The sequence below is a fragment of the Electrona antarctica genome, assembly GCF_951216825.1.
Source record: "Electrona antarctica genome assembly, chromosome: 22".
Taxonomy (NCBI): domain Eukaryota; kingdom Metazoa; phylum Chordata; class Actinopteri; order Myctophiformes; family Myctophidae; genus Electrona; species Electrona antarctica.
In genome coordinates, this window is record NC_136805.1 from 16,988,737 (window position 1) to 16,999,448 (window position 10,712).

Sequence of the window (10,712 nt, forward strand, 5' to 3'; positions counted from 1 at the left end):
ATAGAAATCCTGTTATTAGTCTCTGGCACTAGTTTTGCCATTTTATTAGAGATTATAGGGAGGTGTCAAATCTCCAAATATTCATTCACACCTGTTTCACAAAGCCCATTAAATAATTTGCGCGCACGTAGTAGTCCTACAGACGGGCAGAGCGTGCCAATAAAGCCAGCGAGCCAGAGCCAGGCACACACACGTCGAGCGCGCAATTACAGAAGACTTAAAACAGCTGTTATGTTAACTAACTTCGCTACAAAGCATAATGTTTCATGTTTATCTAACTTAACATTTTCCCAACGTCGTGCACGTGACTGGCCGCTGGCGTCAACGCGAAGTGGAATACAAGACTACTACTACTAGTAAAGTCCTAAAGCTTTTTAACAGAGAACAGTGACTAAACTTTGCAAAAAGGAGAGGGCGCGAACGGCGAGCGCGCGCGCAAGGGAGAGAAATCCAGTTATCCATGCAGTTGCACTGAAAGAAATACTGGTCAAAAGCTACCCGTCACGCTAAAACGACAGTGAGTTCCTGAACATTGACTGTTGGCAACAACACAAATTGTTAACACATTGTCGAACCACGTCCCACGCGTTTCTGTCCATGAAACACAGACACGCACCCATGCAGTGAGTGAGCTGTACTGTACTGTAGGGCCTGCTAGGCTACCTACTGCAGTGCTTTGAGGATGAAATATTTGGCATGGGGATGGACCTGATGGACGGAGGCCAGCATCATTGTCGACGCTTGCCTTCGTGAGAGTTTACATCTAGAGAGGCTAGGTATGTATGTATACGTATGGTGGCTACATCTTTATCTGTTTAATATGAATAATGGGCAAACAAATTGCAGTTTTCTTTTTATATGCCTATCCTATGAGAGGTCAATTGCTGTATAATTGCTACAATAGGCTATAAGCTAAGTATGTTTTAGAAGTTTGGCTTGTGTAAAACTAAAACATATAGCCTATACAGCTGCACAGCACTGTACCAAACCATTATTATGTTGTTAAATGAATATTGAAATGGCTTATGAACAGGGTTACACAGAAATGACTAAGCAAAATGTAATTTGCACTCAATGCAACAAGCCCCCCTTGTATCTGCTATTTTCTGTGATGTTCCAATATTCTTGCTATAATATGTTTTCCTAATATGACTTGCACTGTATAGGGTCAGTAGGGTTTGTGTGGTAGAAATAGCTTATTATATGCTGCAAGCAGCGATAAGATAAGACGGACCTGCAAGTCATAAGAAAAATCACACCCATGTGAACTGAGCGGTGCAGGCTGCTCAACAACACCGCTGGCTGGCTGCGGTTATAGTTATAGTACGGGCCTCAGTTTCGTTTCCGGGTGAGCACGGAGGAGGGGGTTGTTGTTGTTGAGCAGTCATCGTTAGCATTAGCCTGCAGACAAAGTCACAATAGAGGGTATGCGCGTGACATCATCATCAAACCAGGAAGTTATGCAGGAACGCCTACTGAGTGGCAAAAAACTACTTTCTGGCCTTGACAGCCCATACATCCACACAGAAAAGTCATATCTGATTGCATTAAACAACATTAAACAATGTTGTTTATACGGACTTGGCAACTCACGTCCCCTAGCTTGGCACAAAAATAATTAAAAAGAAATTGATCCCTGTCTATAGGTCAAAAGTTCACATGTAGAAATGTTCGTGCATTTTGATCAAAGATCCTGGGAGGAGATAGATTTGAACTGGTTTTCATATAATTCAAAATGGTGGGAGATCTAAAGGTCAGAGGTCAAAAGGTTGGAATATGAAAGTTGTTCGGCATGAGGAGACGCATATGCGTATCAAAGTTGTATTGCTAGCGGTCAAACGGTCAAACCAACTGCACGGGTAAGCCAGAACTGCTATTTTTGGCGGAAGAAGAAGGGAGAAGAAAATCCGGGCAAATACAATAAGGGACCATAGGCCCTTCGTGCTTTTTCCCTTAAAAAAAGAAGGGGGAAAAAAGATAGGCCTACTGTTAATTTACTTGTGAAATCAGCTGTGAAATATGAAATGGGAGCAGGCACTGGATTTAAAGGGGGTGGGGATCCCTAGGCTACATAGGCAACATGTAGCCTAGGCAACATGAATACTTTTGTCTTTAAAAGGACAACATTCCAACCGAGGTTCATGTTTAGGTTGTTACTAGAGAAAGTAAAAGATGACCGATGATGATCGCTGTAAAAGTTTGTAAAAAAGAATTACATATTTGGTAGGGGTGCACGATTATGCAGGGTCATATCTGCCGATAACGATTCTGACCGATTCCGATATTATACAGAGGAATCAGGATCACAATGGAAACAAGCCTATGCCCTAGGAGTTTAGCCCAAAGCCTATTAATAAAGTATTTAATCAATCAATAAATAGCATATACTTTTCCAAGTGTCTGTTTTCACAACTGAATGACTACTGAATGAGATCAGTACACAAATTAAATGTAAAATTATTTTTCATTTTTATTTATTTTTTGCTGGTGATTAAATAATCTGTATTATTTTGAGACCATTCCGATACCGATATGGCCTATTCCGATTATGCTACCGATTAATCGTGCATCCCTAATATTTAGCCACTTGTTCGAATGCCCTCGATCCCCCTGTCAAAAATAGCTGAAATCATTCAAACTAAAGAAAGCAGCAAAAACTCATCTTTTACTTTATCTAATAACAACGTAAAGCATGAACCTTGGTTGAAAAAAAAACAAAGTTGTCCTTTAAAATCCCAAACACCAATGATGCTGGTTGAGTCTGTTTAGTTTCATTGATGGACCAATCAAAGGGAGGTGCTGCAGCGTTGTGCATGTGCTAATTGTGCATGCAATGAATTATGGGAGCTATAACTATATCCAATGTTGTCATGCATGTCGGTCAAGCATTACACAAAACATGAAAACTTTGGTATCCTTTGTCTTAAACATGCTGGTCAGGTCACTATGCTTTTGTTAAGATGGTTTTCATTTATGGACCAACCAAAGCCAAAGGAATAATTACAGCGTATAATGACTTATAGAGAAGCTATAAATATATGAAGCATCACATTAGTTCATGCCAGGGCATGGGAGTCATGCACGCCTCAGCTGTAAAATGCAAGACTGCTGATTGTTTTCAATCAGTCACACTTTTCTACACACCATTCACAGCTCTGCTGATCATTACCAAATCAGCCACGCTATTCACTCCAATCAGAGCTCATGCTCTCAACAGGGCGGCCCCTGTAAATATCGTGACCCTGTTTTGTGCACCAAGAAAGGAGGGGCTGCCCCGCGAAGGGAGGGGTTGGAAGGAGCGCAGCGGCCGGCTTGGGTGTGAAGCGGGCCATCAGTGGGGTAGGGAGCGCTCCGCTGTGTTCATTGTAGGGGAACTCAGCAACTCGAACGAGGCTGAGTCAGCTCAAGCGAACTTCTCAACATTCGACACTGCAACTCACTCGCTTTACCTCACTCAGTGGTGTCTCTCGAGGCTCAAGTTTGCTTGAGACAGCGCCCCTCCGTCACGGTCTAAATTTAGGGCGAAAGTCCCTCCCTTTGTGGTGCAGAAAACTGTCGCGTAAATATGTAGATCTCTGCTGCTGCTTTTAGCTGCCTCCTCCACCTCAGCCTCCACCTTTTACCTGGCATACTGTAGGCTCAAAGGGTATTCTGATTTAGAATTAATCTGTTCATGTATTGCTTTATCAATCTCAACTCTATGATGAATTGAAGAGAATCATATATATCTTTTTTGGACGGAACATTGCATATTAATGGAAAAAGAGAACAAATGAATTTCATGTTAATAGAAAAAAACTATTGCATATGGAAAAAGAGAACAATATGAAGTATATAATTAAAAGTTAAAACACATACGGTAATTCATTCGATTTGGATCGTTCAGTAGGCTATAATTTATGATTTGAGACAAAAGGAAAAAACAACCTATAATTCTGGCTAATCCAATCCAGCCATGAACTATGATCTTAGGTCAGTGAGGTCGTCTGGTAGAAGGTCACCATCTTATGTTCTTACTACGCTTGCCGGCCTGGACGGTACACTGTATGTTTGTGTCACTGTGCAAGACATTTAACCCCTAAGAGCCCCCCCCCTCTCTGTGATCAATGATTGATTTCCCCCATGGAATGAATATAGGTCTACCTCAAATCCCATTTGACCCAGGGCTGATCATACTGTCAGGCCTATCCCAGCATCCCCCGCCCATGCTGGAGGGAGAAATGCTTAGCAGTAATTGCCTTGTCTCATCTCCAAAATATCTCTGTCTCACTTGCTGGCATTCAGGAGAACGGCAGAATCGGCAGCCATGTCATCTCCAGATGGTCAGCAAGACAACCTGACTGGATTCCATTTGCTGATGAGCACACAGAGATGCCTTTTTCATTTTATCTACACATGGTACGTACAATATGCACATTTGCTTATGCAAGGAAAGAATACGCACAGGCATGTGAACACTGAACACATGCTTAAAAAGCATGCATAAAACACGTATTGTGGACGCACACACACACACACACACACGCACAGAGGCATCTAAAAAACCTTTCTGGTCACCCAATGCTCTTGAGCCGAGGCGTGTTTTCAATAAGCCAAGTGAATGCAGCAGGCATTTCTAAAAAAATAAAATCAGAAGAAGAATTGTTAAAGCTTGCTTCATTCAAAGAGCACGCAAAAACAATTAAATCTGGTGGGACTCTTTTTGGAAACGGGAGCAAAGAATTCGAGTGGGTGGTAGTAGACATGGCATGTTAAGGATTATACAGACCATGAGAGATACAGATTTATGGCCGTCAGTAGGCAGCAGCTTTTCCTAAAACCTCCCCTCTCAAGCCTAATTTATGCTCTGTTGCATGATGGCGTTGACCGACCTACAAGCTCACAACGCGTTGCATGTGAGACGCGTTGTGAGCTTGTAGGTCAGCTATTTTTGACGTGTAACACTGTCATGCGACGAGCTATGAATCAGGCTTATAGCACATAGACATTTTGGGCAACCGTTGACAGCAGAGATTGAACCGAGCCAATTGTTGAGATGTCATCGTTGCCCACCACATTGTTATTAATGGAATGATGGTGCCAAAACCAGCCCATGAAGCCACCCCCTTGTCACTCTTATGGGCGTGGCAGTTGATTCTCATGTTGACATATCTCTGTGGATGGGCAGCGGGCTGATGACAACATGAATTCTTGGTCTTCTTTGGCCTATTAACAAGCCACTGTGGCATTACCTCACCGCACGTCGTGTTGGCTCGGTCTCAGTGAGCTCTGCGATTCCCTCTCTTACATCTCAGCAAAGTGCCAGGCGATTGGCTCTCAGGCTCGTCTGCTCTATCCGCCCTGGAGGGAGTTATCTTCCTAAAACCCGCAGACACGCACAGTTTGGTATTGCAAAACACGCTGCTCTCGGATTGAGATGTAAACAGTGGTGTATTCCGCTTCCCAGAACAACAAACTTGCGTTGCCTCCAGGGTTTATGGCCACTTCCACAGACAGGCTGGTGCCTCTCCCGGTACATCTGTTTGTATGTTTATGTCATAGTTGTGTGGCTGGCAGAGGTTATTTTATTGTGGTATTTACAACCATTTAGGACAGTATTTACAACCCAATCTCTTTCACCGTGAACTTGATAATATTACAATGACACATACCTATACACGCACAGATACGCACACTGCATTCTGATACATGGTGATAGCGAACCAGATGGTTGCTGTTTTACTTTTTTACTTTTGAGGCCCTGTTTCTGATTAATCAGACATCAGTTCCTTTTTTTTGTACCCCCCTTGGAGAAACACAACGCAATCAGCCCCAAAGTGAGGTGGAAATTGCTTCCCAGCCGTGCAGCCCAGGAGAGGCAGAGGCCAGTATCTTCACAATCTCCCCCGGCTTACGAGAGTTTAAGATCAGGATCAATTCAGCTCTCTTGCCCTTATCAGATAACACAGAGCCTCTGGAGCTGCGTGGCTAATGCGCTCAATGTCCCACTCCTGACCTAGGCCGTGCAGTGCTGCGAGAATGTCCCCTGGATTTCATTTCATCACAGTTGAGAATTCCAGCTTTGTATCTGAATGATAGTCACGGGAATCCCCTTGCTATTGTTTTGGAGTGAAATGGTATGGCCGCGATTGACCCAGTCAAGCCCTGTGACATTGCAAGCAACATAAAGGCTGCAGAATTTCCATCTTTTATCTAGAGAGCTCTGTGGCACGTGCCGGGCTCATTTTGATCCTCTCGGGCGTTCTCGGATGAAAGAACAGGGCTGTGTGATGGACAGCTTCGTCATGTATTTCCACGGGCCGGGGCCCAGTGTCCTTTCTCACAGAAAGCTTTCGTCACAGAGGAATGGGAGCTGAACATGGCAGGCTTATTGTCGAGTGTGGGGCGGATTGCCACTGTTATGAAAGCTAAGGCTATAATTGCTGAAACTGTGAGAACGCATTTCTTTCTCTTTATGACTCACATGGTCTAGTCAAGTGTCTGTCTGTCTTTTCCATTAAATAATCTCTGAAGCTTCCTCTTTATCTACGCCTTACCAAGATTAATAGAAGTCCTGATAGACAAAAATGATTTTCAAAGTGCACTGTTTTTCTCAGTCTGTCTGAATAAATCTCTTACTGTTTATGTTTTTGCATGTTGTGATGCTGTATACTGTACCTCAGGGGCATTCATGATTATCGCTTTCAGTAAACTTCAATAAACTGTCAGCCCACATTCACTGACGCCTGCCAATAGGGATGTCTCTCCTCCTCCTTCTCGCTTTGTCTCTTCTCTTTCCATTTTCCTCTCAGCTGACTTCACATGGCTGAATTTCATTGTTGCTCAGAGGCCTTGGTTCATCGTGTCCTGTCATCATTGTGTGCCGAGATGGCTCCCTCGGCCCAAATATTGGACACGGCAGGAAGGACCGTGGGGCAAACTGTGTTTTATACCTCCACTACAGACAGATAGATGAGAGAGAGATGATGCCCCTAGCAGATGCTTCTGGGCCCTATTGTGGATCAGAGATCAAGAAGCAGAGGGATAATTGACCACACCAGGGAGCCATATCGTGAGACACTGCATAGCAACATTGGACCTTGAAGGTCAAAAGTGGCACTAGATTCTCATTTTCTCTCAGTTTTCTTTTCAAAAATCATTAGCTCTTTAGCACTTTTGAATAATATTACTCAACAGTAAACACTGAAAAAATATGAACACAGGACACCGTTGAGGCCAAATACTTTCTTGATAAATGGCTGCATCATTGGGGATGAGGTTTTTATGATGTGATTGATCATACTTTGCAGTAACTTGGCAGAAGTGAACACATTCAGGAATAGAATCTTCAAATGAAGGCTGATTTCTGTTGTCTGGACTGTTAATCATGCAGTACAAACAGTGTTCTCCCTCCGTGATATGAATAATGCACCCTGTGCCTTGAGCAGACAGTGAGTCTCAATTTGGACCTCGATGAAACAGACACTGATAACATTTTTGAAAGGAGACAAAAGCCACAGTGAGTGAAATATTTACAATTCCAATCATACTTTTCTCATTATGCTGAAGTGTTTCATAATCTCTGTGCCCGTGGCCTTGAAAACAAATGTTGCTCTGAAGAAACTCCATGCGTGGAGAATTTCTTGTGTAGAGGGTTCTGCAGGTTCTGCAGCACTCAAGTCTTACAGTATATATTTTGTCAACTAATAACAAACAGCATATCTACAATACAAGCACACAATGCATCGCTTTGTGCCACGCTGTGAACTTAAAGATCTGATGTTCTAAATCTTTACATTTTGAAAATATCAAAAAGATTGTTTGGAGGTTTGTTTGTTTTTGCCTGTAATGATTTGGCCAAAATAGTGACACCAGGGTCTAAGTGGTTAAAGGTAGTTAGACTTTTAAAAATCACACCTGTGTGAAGTGAGGGACGCTAATATATTAAAGTCTAACTCATGTTGATTAGGTGATGTAATGGTGATATAAAATAAACGGTGCCAACACAAACATTAAATTCTCTTTATTGTTAATGGCATTTAATGTTTGTTAGCTACAAGATGACGTACATTTTCGGTTCATTGTCGTTGATTCATTTAAAACAAACATTGAACTAAAAACAAACATTAAACCTGTATATAGGAGGGGCTAGCGCCCCTCAGAAATGCAGAAACAGTTGTAAAATCCTTTCAGTGAGCAACGAGTGGACTTGAGATGTGAACTGCTTCAGGTCACAGTCTGAGGCACCAATGGCCCACTTAGGACCGCCAAATCACCCACACATGCTACACACACACACACGCACACACACACACACACACACACACACACACACACACACACACACACACACACACACACACACACACACACACACACACACACACACACACACACACACACACACACACACACACACACACACACACACAGTTAGGTCCTAGACAGTCTGGATCCTTTCCCACCGGCAAAATAACCAGACAGGGCCATTGCAGGGAAAGGGCAGGTCAATGGTACTTCCATCATCAACCCATGGGTGATGATGACCGTGATTGGAAGAGCAGACTATTTCTGGATAGCTCTGGTGGTCTGTCTCACTTCCACCTCTGGGATGTCCACATTACAAACGGCAATCGCATCCCATTTTGCAGAAGAGCCCTTGCAAGCATGCCATACTTCATCTCGATGTCGGATGTTCTCTTTTTTTGCTCTCTCTCTCGCTCTCTCTGTCACTGTCTCAGTCTCTCTCTCTGTCTCAGTCTCACTTTGTGTCTGTCTCTCTCTTTTCTTTCTGTCTCTGTGAGATGTTATGGCATTCACCGCACAGCGCTGTGGACGGACGGACAGGGAGAGCTTTGTGGTCCCATAAATAAGGTCCGTGGTAGACTCTGGCCTGTTTCATCCATCACTGGAGCCTGAGTTGTGTTTGTAGAACAGGAGGGAGCAAGGGGGGCCCAGATTCAACCGTGTTCCTAGCAGCCGTTCCCTATGGGAACTTCCCATAGCCATTAAACACCTTGTGGCAGGCCATGTCGCTGTTGGTCTGGCCCGGCTGAGAGAGAGAGAGAGAGAGAGAAAGAGAGAGACAGAGCGGGAGCGGGAGAGAGAGAGGTGCAGTCCCACTAGTGTTCCTCTGATCCCAGTGGACGTGTCAACAGGTTTTTCATTTAAAGTTTTAATGCACATCTCGGGCGCATAAGTCTCCTGATATAAGAGAAATGGAGGCACACGTCGTTGGGCTGAAAGGAAATCACACGGGTGTTAATGTAAGTAAAAGTTCAGTAAAAGTGGTGGATATACACACGTTTCTTCTGTTTGGCTTTACACGGACTGCACACAGGCAGGAAGCACATTTTTCACTCCTAACACGGGGTGACAGCCTTTTAACATTTATTGGGCTGAATCAGCTCAGCTTATTAGGGGGGAGAAATGAAATTCACTGTAAAGAGACTTGAGGTGGTGTACAGTGCAGTCAGTAATTCTAACATGGAAGGACTTATAACAGTGCGCACCCTAAATGCATTCTGTACTCAATCAACAAGTCACTGTTACTTATTCTGTAGTCTCCCTCACTACCTTCAGGCCCTTTCGCCATTTCTTTCTCGACAGCCCTTGTGAGGTCATCTCCGATCTGCGGCGAATCCATGGCGACGCTGATACCTCGGTAAACACAGATGAGTTTTGGATGTCGGCTGGGCGGTGAAACCTGCGGTCCGAGTCTAACGGGGATACGATGTACTAGTCGAACATGCCCGTAAGTCATCCTTGGGAATGAAGCAAAGTGCTTTTTATGGGGGAGTGGAGTGCAGGTGTTGAAATTCACGGACCACGCCGCTGGATTCCCAAGCTTTAAATGCATGCATCTGGCCTAATAAACCCCCCTCCGATTACAAAGCAAAGAGTGCAGGACCAATATATGCGCGTTGTCTTTGGTCATCATCACTTATCACTCTATTAAAAAACGAAAGGATGAAGAATAATGGAGTAAGCGGCGATCACAAACCCCTCTCCTACAGTAAGACTCTTCTAATATCCTGACAATGCCCAAGCTTCAAAGTCCCCCTCGTCCATCCACACAAAGCACTCCAAGGCGTGGGAGTGGTGCTGGCTGTTTAATCTTCCCCTAGCCGTGATTAATTAAAGGAGAATGCCACGGACTCTCCATGTCTCCACAGGTTCCAAACAGACATCCCAAAAGACGTCAACTTGGCTCTTTGAGGGAGTAGCCGGCATTGTGCTGAGCAACGCCTTGAAGAGGTGGTCGCTGCCTTCCAGCACTCCTTTAAACCGCACTCCACATGCCACAGATTCTTTCTGACCACACTGCTGGGCAGCAGCAGATGCCGGATTGATGAATAGGCTTCGTTAACATGTGTTTTCTTCATCAAATGGTCACTCAATCTTTGAAGTTTGTGGTAGAAGTATATTATGGTGATTATATTCTTCGGCGGCATGATATGAAGAGTCCCTTTCCAAACAATTGTGGAATCTGTGGATAAAGATCTCTGTTCATTGGACACTGTTTCAATTCAATGTTTTCAAAATATTTAATGCATTCTGTTATCATTTTACCAATGGACTGTGCTGTCCATTCTCTGTCTGTCTGTCTGTCTGTCTGTCTGTCTGTCTGTCTGTCTGTCTGTCTGTCTGTCTGTCTGTCTGTCTGTCTGTCTGTCTACTAAATATTATACTATACTCCTTCCACTATCAAATGTTCTTTTCATTCTAAGCAT

General features: G+C 43.8%; 1 long non-coding RNA gene across 1 annotated transcript; it reads left to right on the top strand.

The window, feature by feature from the left end:
* The first annotated feature begins 206 nt into the window (after positions 1-206).
* Positions 207-10,386, top strand: LOC306915397. The gene is made up of 3 exons (XR_013788808.1): positions 207-776; positions 4,285-4,398; positions 9,589-10,386. It is a non-coding gene; the product is annotated as an uncharacterized lncRNA (long non-coding RNA).
* Positions 10,387-10,712: the final 326 nt, after the last annotated feature.